The sequence below is a fragment of the Geotrypetes seraphini genome, chromosome 4 (genome assembly GCF_902459505.1).
Source record: "Geotrypetes seraphini chromosome 4, aGeoSer1.1, whole genome shotgun sequence".
NCBI lineage: Eukaryota > Metazoa > Chordata > Amphibia > Gymnophiona > Dermophiidae > Geotrypetes > Geotrypetes seraphini.
The window spans coordinates 295094178-295111989 of NC_047087.1; the positions used below are offsets into that span (position 1 = coordinate 295094178).

Here is a 17812-nt window from a genome sequence, read left to right on the forward strand (position 1 = left end):
CTACCTGATCTTTGTAGAAGAAAAGATAGGGGGTGTCAGTGGGCATCAGGGGTCCCGGCTTGGTGGGGGCCAAATCACTCTTGCCTTTTATTTTTTTAATTTTATTTTAATGGGCTCAAAATAAAAAATGTCCTTCTTTCTGAATCAAGAGGATAGTTCTTCATGCCAGTAAGAGTGCTTTAATGACTGTTACTTCCACAGAAAGCTTTTGTGCATTGGGGCCTCGGTCTTTACCACAAGCTAAATTTATGAGAGTTTCTGTTTAAAACCAGAGGGTGTGACAAAAGTCGGGTTTTTCTGTTTTAAATCATTTAACATAAATAAATGGCCTAGGGATTTATGAGTAAAGGACAATCAGCAATGATTATAGTTATATTCTTGTTTCTTTACATTGTTAATAGAAAGCCGAATAACACAGTAGAGGAACATTTGCCACTGGTTATACTATACACTTGATAACTAACTCTCTGTATCCTCGCTGCATATGTACAGTCTCTTCTCTTGTAAACCGCTCTGAACTGTTTTGTGGTATTGCGGTATACAAAAATAAAGTTGTTATTATTATTATTAACATTGCCTAGGTCAGGGGTGTCCAATGTCGGTCCTCGAGGGCCGCAATCCAGTCGGGTTTTCAGGATTTCCCCAATGAATATGCATGAGATCTATGTGCGTGCACTGCTTTCAATGCATATTCATTGGGGAAATCCTGAAAACCCGACTGGATTGCGGCCCTCGAGGACCGACATTGGACACCCCTGGCCTAGGTTAACAAGGATAATTGTTGATAGACCACAAGAGACTAGTGTCAAACACTGCAGGCGTATAAATGTATTGTTGGAATGTGGATGTCATCAGAGCTCAAGTTCTAAGCCTAAAGGCAACAGTACCGTAATTTAAGAACAGATTTCTAGAGCTAAAAAGCCCCTGCAAAAATGTGACCTTTGTGTCATCTACATGAGGCTAATTTATAGCTCACATCTGCTGAGTTTTACTGGTTAAAAATCAGTTTTTAAAATTGTACATAAAGGTCAAACAGATTGTAGAACCTGAAAATTTTATATTGAGCTAACATAAGTATCATCTACACAACCTGTTTGTTATATCCACGATCTAAATAGACTACCTCAGCAACTGAACAGTAGAAATGCAACTGGATAGGGATTTTTGTTTTGTCCCTTAACATGTAGGTGATGAGCTGTGACAAGTCTAAACTAATCTTTTTGAAATTTGTACACTAATACAGTTTTTGTTGGGGGTTTTTTTTTTGTTTTTTTTTTTTTTATAAATTTAGATAATTACAATATCAGATGATACAAAAGAAAAAAAGGGATCTTCTTTAAATATTACATAATCATTCATACAAAATTCCTTTTTAAGCCCACATAAATGGGAAACATGATACTATTTCAAAAACAAATTTATAAGAAAAGGTAAAGGAAATAATTCTCGATTCACCCCGCGAATCTTAAACCATTCCTTACTCTTATGGAGATTCTTAATTTTTTTCTCCTCTTATTTCTCAGCAGTGAAACTTAAACCTCTTAAAATTAACTTATTTCTGTTCTCGAGCAATTAGAAATTGTTGCAATTGTATGGGATCCCAAAAAACATATTCAATGTCTTGTAGCTTGACAAGATATTTACATGGGAATTTTAGGTAAAAGGATGCCTCTAGAGCTAAAACTCTAGTTTTTAACTTCAGAAACACTTTCCTCCTTAATTGAATAGCTTTAGAGACATCTGGAAATATTCTAACCAAATCCCCACAAAATTTAGTTAACCTATTTTTAAAATAAAGTTTCATTATTAACATCTTGTCTATCTCACTCATGCATGTTATCACCAGAGTGGACCGACTCTGGATCACATCCTGACTATCTTAAAAACTCACTCAAATTAATTTCAGTTGTGACCAAATGGTCCACCTCCTGGGTAGATTCTATTTTTTTTTGAGGAACATGATAGTAATTATTAATTGGAAAATTCTCTGCATTGGGCAACCCCAGTATTTCTTTAAAAAATTTCCTTAATAGAATTTCAGGTGATAGTAAATGAGTTACTGGGAAATTGACCAAGTGGAGATTTCTTACTCTGTACATATTTTCCATTAATTCCATTTTAGATTGTATCACTATAGAATCTTTAACAGCAGATACTGAGACAGCTTGAAGTGTATTACATTGAGCTTCCACCACATTTAATCGTTTATCCAAACGACTCAAATTGGAATCCACATTTTCTAGTTTATGAGAAACAGACTGTGAAAAATCCACCATTTGTTTCACAGTTGACCTGAGAAACCCTTCTACTCTAGAAATACCTAACCACAAATCTTTAAGGGTAATATCTTGTATTTCCTCCGTTAGTGGTTGATCCTCCACTACACCTGAAAAATCAAGTGATTTAGGTATTTCAGTAAAAACTAACTTATTTATCTGAGTGGAGGATACCACATGTTCAATGGAAAAAGTAGGATTTATATTCCTACTGTCACTTGATACTGGATGAAGGGGAGGAGTCTGTTCGAGGGGGCTTATTGAAGCACCTGACATAGAAGAATTCATATTAAGTGGATTTTCAGTTAATAATGTCAAATGCCTATCTATAGGGCCAGATACCGTATTGAACTTTTAGGTTTAATTTTTCTTTTCCCCATATTCAATCTATCAAACGTTATGGAATAAGTGATACAACGTTAAATTCCTGCTCCTCGTGGCTTCAAGGGGCTCCCAAGGGGCAAAACGTGCCCATTTGGGCACGCACCTTCGGCCACGCCCTTCAACCGCGGCAGCAGCTTCAATTTAAGATGTTGGAGACGGACCCAGTGACATCAGGGGTCCGTCTCTTGCAATGCCTGCCCGTTGAGCAGCGAAGAAATACAGCAACCGCTGTTGCAGGAAGCTCGGGAGCTACAAAAAGTCACCTCCGGTATCAGGCTCCCAGGTTTACCTCGGCAGCGGCTTCAATTTAAGATGTTGGAAACGGATCCAGTGACTTCAGGGGTCTGTCTCTTGCAATGCCTGCCCGTTGAGCAGCGAAGAAATACAGCAACCGCTGTTGCAGGAAGCTCAGGAGCTACAAAAAGTCACCTCCGGTATCCCTCACTAGTTTGGTATCAGGCTCCCAGGTTTACCTCGGCAGTGGCTTCAATTAAGATGTTGGAAATGGACCCAGTGACGTCAGGGGTCTGTCTCTTGCAATGCCTGCCCGTTGAGCAGCGAAGAAATACAGCAACCGCTGTTGCAGGAAGCTCAGGAGCTACAAAAAGTCACCTCCGGTATCCCTCACTAGTTTGGTATCAGGCTCCCAGGTTTACCTCGGCAGTGGCTTCAATTAAGATGTTGGAAATGGACCCAGTGACGTCAGGGGTCTGTCTCTTGCAATGCCTGCCCGTTGAGCAGCGAAGAAATACAGCAACCGCTGTTGCAGGAAGCTCAGGAGCTACAAAAAGTCACCTCCGGTATCCCTCACTAGTTTGGTATCAGGCTCCCAGGTTTACCTCGGCAGTGGCTTCAATTAAGATGTTGGAAATGGACCCAGTGACGTCAGGGGTCTGTCTCTTGCAATGCCTGCCCGGTGAGCAGCGAAGAAATACAGCAACCGCTGTTGCGGAAGCTCGGGAGCTACAAAAAGTCACCTCTGGTATCCCTCACTCATTAATACAGGTTTTAAAAATATTTACCAGAGAGGCACTTTTGAAATAAAGATCCTGCTGAATTATCTTGCATTTAAATGATGTATTAACAACAAAAGCAGTTTCTCTCAGCCTTTGAGTATTTTGTCTCCCTGCTGTGAATCAATGTTTTCCAAACTCAGCCAGGTTTGGTTTTTGGACTTTCCAAACTGTGGCAAATGAGCCTAGTTCTTGGGCCAAATGGGCATTAACCCTAAACAGAAGGTCTGAGGTAACATGCACAGTGTCCATTAGAACCCCAGTAAAAAGAAATAATCAATGTCCACACTTCTTTCAAAGTGCTTAAAACATTGCTCGTCATTTCTCCGAACAGAGGTGGATATGAAGTTCTCTGTGACAGGTGACATCATCTGACAGAGCCCAGAGTGATATTTGCTGTTACTTACACTATGTTATTGGATGGTGTAAGTATCTGCAATTAAATTTTACAGTTGGATGTGTAACTGTCAGTATTCTATGACCTTAATATAGAAGTTCTGGGCATACCCCTCCCCCATCCACACTCCTCTGGCATCTGCACGCGATAGAATTTGCACGTAAGGTCATAGAATATCAACTAAGTGTGCAACTGTAAAATGATCACAAATTAACACCAATTATGGCTAAGAATTGGAGGTTAGTTGCCAGTTAGAAGCTAATTTATTCATTAAATTACATGCATAACTGTAGGTGCATGCAATTTTGGGCTTCTTTTACGAAGCCGCGTTAAATCGCCAACCACGCTAGCCGCTACCACCTCTTCTTGAGCAGACGGTAGTTTTTCGGCTAGCGTGGGGGTTAGTGCATGATAAAACGTCGCGTACGATAAAGTCGCTAACGTGGTTTCATAAAAGGAGCCCTTTGTGTGCTAAGCATAAAATCGAATGCACAAGATTGAGGGGGGTTAAAGGGCAATTCTATAACAGGGTGCCTCTTCAGTGCATAAATGTACAGCATACTTACTTGTGAAAATGACAGCAGGGTGACTGAGGGGCAGATTCTCAAAACTAAAATCTGCCTTTAACCGTTCAGCCTGTTTAGCGTGTATGTATTTTAGCGGCGGATTATCAAAACGGCTTACCGAGATCTTTTCCGAGTTTTCTAGCAGTCTCCGATACTGCCATGCAAATGTAGTACAATGAGGTCATTAATATTAAAATGATCACTCCAAGCAATTCTCTGTAATTGCCGAGTGATTCTCTAACCTCGTTGTGCCACTTTTGTGGCCAAAATTTGCTGACATGTCTGAGCTCTCATTGCCTTACATTCTGATCAGTATCTGAGTGCTGATTGGCTCAGGTACTGAGAGGAAAGTAAGGTTTTACAGCTCAGACACCCCCCCCTTTCAAATTAAAAATCTAAAAACAACCTCCAAATCGAAGATCGGCAGAAGAGATGCACACGCCATTCCCCCAACAGCCCCCCAGCAGTGGGAGAGATGCTCACTCCCTCCCACCACCATGAACCCCTCCCAACACCCTCCTGTGCCTCTGATGAGCCTCGCCCCCTCCCCTTTACCTTGTTAACGATAGCTGGCTGGAGGGATGCCTTCCCCAATATATTAACTGGACATTACAACTTTTAAAAAATTACTAAAAACTTATTTATTTAAAGACGCTTTTACTCCTGATTGATCTAAGAATACCTTTTAATATTGGCTTAAACCTTATTGTTTTATTCCTTTTAAATAAAAAAAAAACAAAAAAAAAACACACTTACTTAAAGATCATCTTTAATCTCAAAGTGTTTATCTGCTTTAGAGATAGCCTTATCTTGTGTTTTGATAAAGTTAAACCTAGCCTTTTGTTTTTCCCTTTTTTCTAACCCAACATTGTAATTTTATTTTATTCCTTACCCCTCATGTATGTTTTGGATGAAATTTATAGTGTAATATGTCAATATTTGTTATATTTTAGTTTCTTGAATATTTTTACTCTGTTTTATGTACATCGCCTAGAAATTTTTTATATTTAATAAAACTTGAAACTTGAAACTTCTCTCCAGCCAGCAGACCCGCCTCTTCAAAATGATAGGCCTTCACCTCCCTAGTGCATCCTGTGATGGGAGGGGCCTTAGGCTTCTGGGCCAATCAGAGACTTAGGCTCCTTCCCGGATGCACCGGAGAAGGGAAGGCTTGCCATTTTGAAGAGGCAGGCCTGCTGGCTGGAGGGAGTAGGCATCCCTCTTGGTCAGCCATCGTTAACAAGGTAAGGGGTAGGGGGTCATTGGAGGTGTGAGGGAGTGGGCATCTTGCTGCTATGGGGGTGTCACAGGGGCAGCATTGCTTGGGGGCAGGAGGGAGTGAGCATCTTTCCTGCTGCTGGGGTGGTGTCAAGGGGGTTATTGCTTGATGGCAGAAGGGAGTGAGCATCCCTCTTGCCATTCTTCGATTTGTTTTTTGTTGGGGTTTTTTGTGCATTTATTCTGCACATGTACTGATCGCTATCACCAGCGATGGGCACATGTAAATTTAGTGAATCTTAATGGCTTTCCGCCAACCTCATTTGCATGTGTGTTTTTTGAAGAATGACTTGCTATTTTTAAATCGCTACAATAACAACTGCGGAGGCCTAGCTTCAGAATCTGCCTGCAGCTCATGTTCACACCGATTATCTTAGTTGTCATATTTTAGACTTGGGCGAGTAGTGCCTTGGGGGGGTGTCAGTACCCTGAGTCTCATTGTCAAGATTTGGGGTCATCTGATTCAGGACCTGATGGTCATGGTTCTCAAAGCCAAGACTCCACATTTTTTCAGTCACAGGGTGTTCAAACAAAGGCTCTGGCTGAGCTCCTCTGCCTTGGCCAGAGGACAAACTCCCGTGTATCTTTCTGCTATGGCCTCTCATGTGCTGGATTCTTCATAGAAACATAGAGTATGACGGCAGAAAAGGGCCGACGGCCCAACAAGTCTGCCCACTCAAGATCCCTCCATCCCTTGAGAATCCATTTTTTAAGTATAGCTATGCCGCAACCCCACCTGTTTGTCCCATCGACTCTTGAAGCCGGGCACGCTACTGGCCTCGACCACCTGGCATGGAAGACCGTTCCAACGATCAATCACCCTTTCGGTGAAGAAGTATTTCCTGGTGTCACCATGAAATCTTCCCCCTTTAAGTTTTAGCAGATGCCGCCTTGTTGCCGTGGGACCCTTAAGGAAAAAGATTTCTTCCTCTGCTTCAATGCGGCCTGTGACATATTTAAATGTTTCTATCATGTTCCCCCTTTCTCTGTGCTCTTCAAGAGAATATAAGCGCAGTCTGGTCAGTCGTTCTTCATATGGGATATCTTTAAGTCCTGAGACCATCCTAGTGGCCGTTCTCTGGTTCAACTCCATTCTCTTCACATCCTTTTGATAATGTGGCCTCCAAAACTGGACACAGTATTCGAGATGAGGTCTCACCATGGATGTGTACAACGGCAGTATGACTTCAGGCTTTCGGCTGATAAAGCTCCTTCTTCGCATCAGTCATCATGCATGTCTAATGGACCTACTCGCCCCTGATTTGCCATGGTGACTGTGGTATGGGGATCTCGTGCATCTCCAGGTGGCACTGTCTCTGCATCTTTCCCTCTCAGAGGAGCTCTTGTTGCAGGTTCCAATTCACATGTTCAATCTGTCATATGGTCTGGCTCTTGAGAGGGCACATTAAAAGAAGAAGGTTTACTCAGGCCACATCATTTTGACCCTCTTGGGTTTTCGGAAGCTTTCCACTTCTCTGGCTTATGTGCATATATGGCATAATTTTGAAGGATGGTGAGACGGTTGCTCCTTGGCACCCCTGTGGGTGTCTATCCTACATATTTTGAAGTTTTTAGAGGATGGGCTGGAGAAGGGCCTGTCTTGGTCATCCTTGAGAGTTCAGGTGATGGCATTATTGGCCTTTTCTAGTGTCATTCAGGGAAGGTATCTGACTTCCCATCCAGATATCATTCATTTCTTGTGGGCAGTTTGTCTTTCTCTTGGGATCTCAGTCTTGTTTTGTCTGGTTTGGTGCAGCCTCTGTTTGAGCCTTTAGGTTCCTGTTCTGCCAATGATCTTACCTTAAAGGCAGTATTTTTGGTGGCTATCACATCGATGTGGTGTGTGTCTGAGTTGCAAGCTTTTTCTTGTCGGGCTTCCTTTTTGTTCTTTCTAGAAAGCACATCATGCTCCAGCTGGTTCCCTCCTTTCTTCCCACAGTTGTCTCTCCTTTTCATGACAATCAGGCAGTTTCTCTCCTATTTGGGTAGCCAGGACAGTAGCAGTTGCGGAAGCTGGATGTTCGAAGGGCATTATGTCAGCAGAATATGAGAGTTTCATCACACAGACTGTCTTTTTGCTCTCCTCAGTGGTAATAGGAAAGAGGAAGCAGTGTCCAAAGCCACTATTGCGCGCTGGATAGTTTGCTTGCATTCTTCTGTGGGGCTAATGGTGGTTGTGCAGGCACACAACAGGATGCGTCTTTTGGAGCGCTTGTACTTCAGTCGGGGCTCACGAGGTCCCACTCTTAATGGTCACTGCTATGGTACTGCCCATTCATCTGGCCCAGTCTTGAGGGATGCTATAGAAGCTGAAATTTGTCTTAACTGTTAATTTTCTTTCTTTGACTCCTGCCAGACGGGCACAGGACCCATTCATCATTTGGATTCAGCACATTTATGGAGACTTTGCAACTAAGGCGTATTTTTGGAGATTTCACGATGGAGGTGTATGATTCTTTTTTTTTTTTAATTGTTTTTTTCTTTGTTTTCCATAACATTTTTTTTGTTGACAGCGTGTTTGTCTTTCTTTCTTTGCAAAAAGAAAGGGAATGGTGTTCTTTCATTGGCAGCAGCATCTGGTAGGCTGGGTTAGGCTGGTAACGCTGCGAATGATTTCTTCCTGGTTTGTTTTCTGCTTGGCTGTTTGAAGACTGACTCTAAGAAAGATGGCGCAGCGTGTTTATAGCTAACTAGAGATTCTTAGTCTCCATCTGCTGGTAGAGGTGCATAACCCATTCGTCTGTGCCAGTATGGAGGGACTAAAAAAAGGAAAGCAGATAAGACTAATTTTACCATACTGGATGATTGCTTCTCTAGTCCCTTATAAATGATGGGGGGGGGGAGTGTTCAGCAGGGTTCCTTGATTCCCCTAAATTAGGGATATGACAAGCATAATTGGGGGAGGAACATGCTACTTGTACACTAGTGACATTCAGAATCTATGTCTAAAATAGGAAAGAAAAATACACAAGTTATTCAGAATTCCAGTAATTCCAGGTCCGTGCTAAAGGTACGTAATAGCTCATTCCCTGAGAATGGGCTTCTAAGCGTTGCCACTTTACCTCTCTTTTTGAATGGGTGATGAAGGAAAACAGGTTTGTACTCCCACAATTATAAATGAACTCTCATTTCATGTGCTTTTCCTACCAACAAGTTGCTTTTATTTTCTCTTTTCGTTCTTAGTTGTGAAATCAGTCTTAGGCACATTCCTCACAAACTACAGGTTATTGCCCTGCAGGGGAGATTTTCACGCCTGGTTAAAGTTTCCAGCCAATAAAATAAGAAAAAAAGATGTAATCTCTCTTTAATTAAAAAAGTATGAGGCCTACATTTTGGCACTACCCTTTTCTTTATCTTATTTTTTTTCCTAACAAGTTTATCTTTTTCCTTTTTATTTTTTTGCTATAATAGTTTGGTGTGCTTAAGTAAAAGTCATCCTTTTTCCACTTTTAAATGAAGCAGACCTTTTACATTGACTGGAAGTATTTCCAGTACAAATACCAGAGATTTTTTCCTAGATTTTTTTTCTACTTATTAAAATAACAATAAAAAATAAGATATTTTCTAAACAAATTGAGATAGACACTGTACATGATACAGCAAGTGAAGCATAAACCTCAAACGAGAACCACCCATTGATTTTTGCCATTTGTCATAGTAAATAGTGACAGATAAAGACCAAATTGACTCCAACCAGTCTGTTCAGTTCAAATTCTTTCACTCTGGGTAGACGAGTCTATACATTTCCATATGCTACTCAACACCAGTTTCCCTCCTCTTGTGTCTAATACCTAATCTCACAGTCCTTTTCCTATATTTGCCCTTCATATCTGCTCTAAACATGCCCAAAATCTATTAAAAATAATGACTTTCATCACCTCCTCCATTATTAGTTCAGTGCCCAGGCCCCTTTTCATATCTTATCAGATTTTAGAATAATGCAGTCACCAAAATTAATTAGATTATTGCCCAACACATCTGCCCTCTCCATGCTCAGTGTAGCTTGGATTTTAACCATTGTCCAGTTTACCTCAGCCTTTTTGGAAGCTCAAACCAACTACTGTAAACCATTGCTGTCAAGGTTGTGATCATTGCTCTTTACCACCTGCACCAGTACCTTATTTGAAGCTCAATTCAATTGTACCATGTCTATTTTGGGTTGTAACAGCAAATCTATAGAGGTTACCCTAATGCTTATTTACCATCACTACATCTTACCATCAAACTTTGTATCTAATACAATAAAACGCTAGCTGCGCATGTGCACTCCCTCCTGTGTGTTCCGATTTCCATGCGCTGTAGGGCCCCGCAGGTAGGAGTGCGCATGCGTGGCGACCGTTTTATTATATTACATATTGGCTGCTGGTAGGGGCTACAGTGATGCTGAATCTCAAGGTATTGCATGGAATGGGTTCTGTTTAGGGTTGTTTTTCGTCCTGTTGTTCGTTCTGGCCTGCTCCCTGCTCGCCTTGCCGTATTGTATTTTTAGGTTGAAAGACGCGGCGGTGGCTCCTCTCACGATCCCCGCCTGCTTCGGACTTCCGACGCAGGTGGGGATCATGAGAGGAGCCACCGCCGCTGCATCTTTCAACTAAAAAATTCAATACGGCAAGGCACGCAGGGAGCAGGGCAGACCGAAGCTCCGAATTGAACTGCCAGTTGGCCGGCTCCCTTGCCGGAGTTATTTTTCAGTTTACAGGTGCCGTCGCGGCTCCTGTCACGAGCTGCACCTGCTTCAGAGAAGACTTCCGATGCATGCAGGGATCGTTAGAGGAGCCGCGGCAGCACCTTTAAATTGAAAAATAACTCCGGCAAGGGAGTCGGCCAGACCGCGGGAAGATTAGGGAGATGGAGAAATCCTGCTGCTGCACAGGGAAATGGAGGGGGAGGGAATGCTGTGGCTGCTGCACAGGGAAGAGGGAAGTGGGGGGAGGGGAAAAATGCTGCTGAACAGGGAAATGGAGGGGGAGGGAATGCTGTGGCTACTGCACAGGGAAGAGGGAAGTGGGAGGAGGGGAAAAAATGCTGCTGAACAGGGAAATGGAGGGGGAGGGAATGCTGTGGCTACTGCACAGGGAAGTGGGGGGAGGGGAAAAATGCTTCTAAACAGGGAAATGGAGGGGGAGGGAATGCTAAGGCTGCTGCACAGGGAAGTGGGGATGGAAAAAAAATGCTGCTGCACAGGGAAACGGAGGAGGAGGGAATGCTGCTTCAGCTTTTGCACAGGGAAGTAGGGGGGAGGGAAAAATACTGCTACACAGGGAAATGGAGGGGGAGGGAATGCTGCTTCGGCTTCTGCACAGGGAAGTGGGGAGGGGGAAGGGAAAAAAATGCTATTGCACAGAGAAATGGAGGGAGAGGTAATGCTGCAGCTGCTGCACAGGGAAGTAGGGAGGGAGACAGAAAGAAAGGAAGAAAGACACAGGGGCAGGGAGAGAGACAGATAGCCAAAGGGGGCCTGGGAGTGAGACAGACAGAAAGAAAGACAGCCGGAGGGAGAGAGACAGAAAAAAAAAAGACAGGGCTAGGGAAAGAGACAGAAAGAAAGATAGACATATATTCTAGCACCCGTTAATATAACGGGCTTAAAGACTAGTTCCTTCATAAAAACCATAAGAGCCAAATGGATAGCCACAACCAACTTGGTTGGTTTCTGGAATTTACAGCCAGCTGATACCAACCCTGCTTTATCTCCTGCTGCGTTTTCTGCTTCTTGATACTTCTTTCCTTGTCTGTACTCTTAAGGGAGTAAAAGGCGAGTTGCTTTTAATACTGCAACCTCCTAACCTTCCTTCTACTAGTACAATAGAATATTACAGCTCTCTGTGGATTTCCTCTTACCTCTTTGCCTCGAGGAATCCAGGGTTCCTCTGTTTTATTTCCTTATTTAAAAAAATATATTTTATACATTTCAATTTACAAGTTTTCAAGCAATTCACACTTGTACAGAAATGTACATTGTTACAGAATCAATCCAAGTTGAAGACCCAAGATGTAAGACAACAAAAGAAAAAATAAACTGTTATCCCAAAGGAAAAAATAATAGCTGCACCTCTCAGTCCCAGGAATATTAGTAGTCAGCGGTTATCAGATAACATTAAAGGCAATTGTTAAATTACATGATAACTCGAACAGAGCTAATGAAATGCAACATATGTGCTCATACATTACCTGTTGGATAGTTTTTCCATGCACAGTGCAGCACACAGCCTTTAGTTGTGTGGCAACCACGAGGTCAGAAACATGGACGCTTAGAATAATGTGCAGTAGTACTCTTCTTTGGGAAAAGGGGAGTAAAATCTGTAGAAATTCACCACTGGATATTGACTCAGTATGGACAAAGCACTTTGAATCAATGAAAGGATTATGAATGAGTAGAAAGGCTTAAAGTGGGCAGAACAGGTGTAACCGACGAAGATTGTTCTGGTCACCCTTGTGTCCAACTTCTCTCCCTTTCTGTTCCTTCCCTCCCTAAATCCCATTGTCTACCATCTCTCTTCCTCTCCTGTTTTTAGATCCATTATTTCTTTTATCCCTCCCCATCTCCCTTCTCCATGATCTCCCCCAAGTCCATCTCCCCCTTCCACCATCCATCTTCCCCCCTCCACCAAGTTTACCTCTCCCATCCATCTTCTCCCCAAGTCCATCTCTCCATCTCCCCCGAGTCCATCTCCCCTCCATGATCTCCTTCAAGTCCATCTCCCCGCCCTCCACCAAGTTCATCTCTCCCATCCATCTTCTCCCAATTTCCACCAACTCCTCCAAGTCCTTCTCCCCTCTCCCCCCATCTACCTTTATTTTGACGTTACAACATGTTGCCGGTGACGGTAGTTATTTAGCGATGCACTCCTGCCACCACTCCTTACGTCTTCTGTCCACTGCAGCCCGCCCTCAGTGAAAACTTCCTGTTTCCACTTGGGCGGCCGAATGGAGAGAAGACACCCAGAGTAGCGGCAGGGTAGTGAATCCCATTCACTACCGCCACTTTTTCCTGGCTGGGGAGAAGAGGAGAAATACTTCCGGCCGGGAAGGAGAAAATATAGAAAATGACGGCAGATAAGGGCCATAGCTCATCAGGTCTGCTCACTCTACTGACCCACCCCCAAGTCTACTTTCCTAGAGATCCCACTCCTAATGACAGATTTCCTTAACTTAACCCTCTAAGGGATCCCACATGGGCATCCCATTTGCTCTTAAAATCTAGCACGCTGTTGGCCTCGGTTACCTGCACCGGAAGCTCATTCCAAGGATCAACCACTCTCTCGGTGAAGAAATACTTCCTGGTGTCGCCATGAAATCTCCCGCCCCTGAGTTTGAGCGGATGCCCTCTTGTGGCCGAGGGTCCCTTGAGAAAGAGAATCTCCTCTTCCATCTCGACACGGACGGTGATATATTTAAATGTCTCGATCATGTCTCCTCTCTCCCTACGTTCTTCGAGAGAGTAGAGCCGCAAATTTTTCAGCCTCTCTTCATACGAGAGGTCCTTGAGCCCCGAGACCATCCTGGTGGCCATCTGTTGAACTGACTCCATTCTCAGCACATCTTTCCGGTAATGTGGCCTCCAGAATTGCATACATTATTCCAAATGTGGTCTCACCATTGTTCTGTACAATGGCATTATGACTTCAGGCTTCCTGCCGCCAATCTGCACACAGAAAACCGGAAGTTACATTAGATGGAAGGACTCCGGTGGCAGAGGGAAAACCCGAACGGGTCTCTAGCAAGGGGGCTGACAAATCAGAAAGTTCGACTTTTTTCAAAAACAAATTGATTTGAATCAATTCACCCAAAGTGAATCGGTGAATCGATTCGAATCACAAATCGGACAACATTACTCAGCAGTTGAAAGAAAAAGCTAATTTCCATAAGATCTTGCAAAGACTGCTGGGAGCTGTCCACTCATCTTGAGTGAGTTAGGGTGCTGAAAAGAACAGGTCCCAAGCAGAGAGCAGAAAAAATCTGGAGCTCCTTCGGGAGCTGGGCAACCCTTGGAAGGAGGAATGCTGGCTTCGGCCTACTTCCCAGTAAGCCCAGTACTTGCTGGTGCTTACAGGGGATTCAGTGCAGTAGAGGTGCTGACCAGTGCTGATAGGAGGCATGGTGTAGCAGAGAGAGAGAGAGAGAGAGAGTGACCCTGCCCTGTATTAACGTACCTGCTAGAGCTGAGAGGGACTGGAGAGCCCTCAAGCTTGATGACCAATAGATGGCCCAATGAGAGAGCTTCTGAGGGACCTGGAGATTTCTCAGAGAGAGGGGACCTGAGAGGCCGGCAACCAGATGGCTGGTAACCCCAGAGGGAGAAAGTATTTGAGAGTCCTGGTAAAGCTTGGAGGGAGTGTCCTCAAGCTTCACGACCTGGAGAGTACTCAAAGAGAGAGACTGGCTGTAAAGAAGTCCTCTGTGCGTGCATCTGTGATAAGACGACTGAGAGGCTGGGAGAGTCCTCAGTGTATGCGGTTCTCAGGAAACCGTGAGAAGGGCTTGGGAGGGACTGTGAGAAAGGTTTGGGAGGGCCCCGGTAGAGTCTGGAGTCCAGGGAAGGGCTCTGACCTGATGACCAGTGGAGGGACCGGTGAAGAAGTTTCTAAGGAGTGGCTGGTGGAGAGACCGGTGGTGGTGGGGAAGACTAGTGATGACTGGTCTCAGTTCTGGGGATGACCAGTGGTGGGAAGACCAATGGTGACTAGCAGAGGAATTGGAGTGGCTGGCTAGAGCCAAGCGGCCTGAGAGACCAGGGAGGTCATCTAATGAAGGTGTTAGACAAGGGTCTGGGAAAACCGAGAAATACCAGAAGAGCCTGTGGGTAAGGAGGTGAAGGGCAATGACCGCTCGACCCATTCACAGTCGCTCTTCTTTGGACCTTGTCAGTTTGGCTTAGTACTTCTTCCAGATTCATGGAGATTTCTCTCAGGTCCTCCGCATCATCACCTTTTAAAACTAGTTCCGGTTCAGGTAGATCTCTTACATCTTTTCTATAAAGACTGCAGCTGTCTCTCCGCAATGGTCTTATCCTCCCTTTCTCTATCCTTAGTGGGCTTACAATCTAAGTTTTGTTCCTGGAGCAATGGAGGGTTAAATGATTTGCTCAGGGTCACAAGAAGCCACAGTGGGAATCAAACCCAGTTCCTTTGGTTCTTTGCCCATTGCATTAACCATTAGGCTACTACTCCATTCCTGTAGAAACGGCCTCTATAGCCACTGCATTAGCTTTCACTCTTTTGTTTTTTGGAGGAGTCTTAATGAACATTAGCAAAATTCATCATTCTGAATTATAAATTTTGTTAAGGATGAAAGTAGATACACTTTGAAAGTTATAAATATTTCCTTGGAAAGAAGTTCTTGAATACCCTGTCTTTTTACATGTTTTGACCAGTTGGTGCCATCTACCCTGCTTCCTGCAGTCATGTCTCTACAAATAGAAACAAAGACTGGTGAGAAAGAGTCTGAGAAATGCATGTCAAGTAAAGATTCATAGGCTGGCATTATATAAACAGCTAAGCTCCTCCCCTTTCCTTCAAATTAATCCTCAAGGTACTATTTCTAGCCTCATATGTGCGTTTTTTGTGCATAATTGTGGGAACTCGGAGTAAAGTTTTCTAAATATAAATTTGCACTGTCTGATGAGAAATGTTGGTATTCTGTGCTGCCTTCATCTGCTTGTGATGATTGCCATTCTCCGAGTATGGGCATTGCCACTGCCCTGATTTGGCATCACATAACCATTGATACTAGCTTACACACATACATATAATAATGGCAGCTGTAAGCTTAACATTTGAAATGCACCAAAATAGTTCTCAAAGGGAAGAAGAATATTTCCAGTCAGAAAGTAAGAGATAGCAATTTTCAGAAGCCAGTTACCCGAGTAAATAGGTTGTCATTTAATTTGCCCACTCTATATTAGGTACAGCGCTCTCTTGAGAATGGCGCCAAACTGTGGCTGGTGACCCCAAATGGGGTTGCTAAACATGCATTTGGGATCATGACCTGGGCAGTTTTTCTATGACCACACCAGTTACTACTACCACTTATTTCTATAGCGCTACCAGATGAATGCGGTGCTTCACATTAACACGCAAGAAAAAATCCCTGCTTGAAAGAGTTTAAATTACAATCTAATTATGGCAGACAAACAGGACAAAAAGGCCTTTGTGGCTTTCGTAGAGGTTCCTTGTTCTTCCACTCTGGTGACATCTGGTTATCCCAGGACAAGCAGGCAGGTATTCTCATTAGTGGGTGATGTCATCCGACAGAGCCCCGATACGGACATCTTGCAAGCATGTCTTGCTTGAAGAAACTCAGAAGTTTCGAGATGCCCGCACCGCGCATGCGCCAGTGCCTTCCCGCCCGATGCTCCGGGCGTGTCTCCTCAGTTCTTTTTCTTCCGCGGAGCTGAGAAGTTTATCTTCAATTTGCGCCCATTGAATCTCTTTTTTTGCCGCGGGTTGAGTTCTTTTGGCTCTCCTGTGCATTTATTTCTTTCTTTGATTTCTTTTTCAAAAAAAAAAAATAAAAAATTTTTCCTTCCGATACCGGGTCGGCCGCGTGGCTGGGGCCCCGCGCCTTTGAAACATGGGGCCTCAGCTGATTGCCACCATCCAGGGTGACCTTCCAGCTTCGGCTTCGAGGGGCGGACCGCCCCCTCCTCCTCCTCCTCGCCGCACTACCTCGTTACTCGGCGAGGAGGAGCGGCGAGCGGTGTCCGGGTCCTCGAGGAGGTCCTCCGTTAGCACTGTACCTCCTTTGGAACCGATTTCCTCGAGGAGGGCCTCCCTTAGTGATATGCCTCCCTTGGAGCCCATTCCCTCGAGGAAAGCCTCGTTTAGTGACCTGCCTCCCTTGGAACCGATTACTCCGCCCCATGACTCAGTGTGGCGTCCACCTTCGGGGCCACCCAGTCCTGGGCATAGCAGGAAGCAGGACGAGTTTTTCCGAACCCCCTATCAAACCTGGGCGTCGTCGGGGGAGCCTCCGACTCTGCCGCCTCTGCGATCGACGGCATCGAGTCCAATCTGCTCCTTGGAGGCGTCTGAGCCAGTTTCTCACAGACGGGCTCGATCCCCTTCCAGGCATCGGGAGGGGCATCGATCCAGACATTCTTCGAAGCATTCCTCTCGACACTCGACCGTCTTGCCTCAGAAGAAATTGCCTCGGTTGGGGTATGCTGCTTCGACTGGGTCTCCTCCTCCGGGCCCGGAATTCGAGGACCCCGAGGTTTTCTACTCGTCCTGTTGCTCGCAGGCCTCTCTGGAGCCTGAAGCCTCTTCTTTTTCTAGTCCGTCTCGCAGACCGGCGACGGCAGACCAACTGTCCTTTTCATCGTTCCTCAGGCAGATGGCGGATGACATGGACATTACTCTCGATGCTGGGTCTCGATATTCCAAAGAGTACCTCGATACCATGCACTTGCCTCGTCCTCCGGCAGAGTCCTTGCGGCTTCCCCTGCACAAGCTCCTCGACCAGACCTTTATGCGTTGCTTCGAGTCTCCTTACTCTATCCCTGCGGTCCCTGGCAAATTGGATGCGCGGTACCGCACGGTGCATCATAAAGGCTTCGAGGGTCCTCAGCTTTCTCACCAGTCCCTCCTGGTCGAATCCTCGCTCAAGCGGTCTCATCCTGGCCAGGTCTATGCTTCAGTGCCTCCGGGCCGCGAGGGTAGAACCATGGATAAGTTTGGTCGACGCATCTATCAGAATTCGATGATGGCGTCTCGAGTCCTGAATTACAATTTCCACTTTGCAGCCTACTTGGAATTTTTTCTACCTGTGCTTCGGAAGTTCACACCATACATCGAATCCCAGGCTAGGTTTGAGTTTGAGGAAGTGGTTGCTTCGCTGTCCCAACTTCGGCTTCAGCTAATGCAATCTGCCTATGATGCGTTCGAGCTCTCCGCTTGA

General features: G+C 44.7%; 1 protein-coding gene across 1 annotated transcript in view; it reads left to right on the top strand.

Moving 5' to 3' along the window:
* CNNM2 (cyclin and CBS domain divalent metal cation transport mediator 2) overlaps window positions 1-17812 on the top strand; it is a 409496-nt gene that overhangs the window by 371631 nt on the left and 20053 nt on the right. The gene's annotated exons all lie outside the window — the stretch shown is intronic.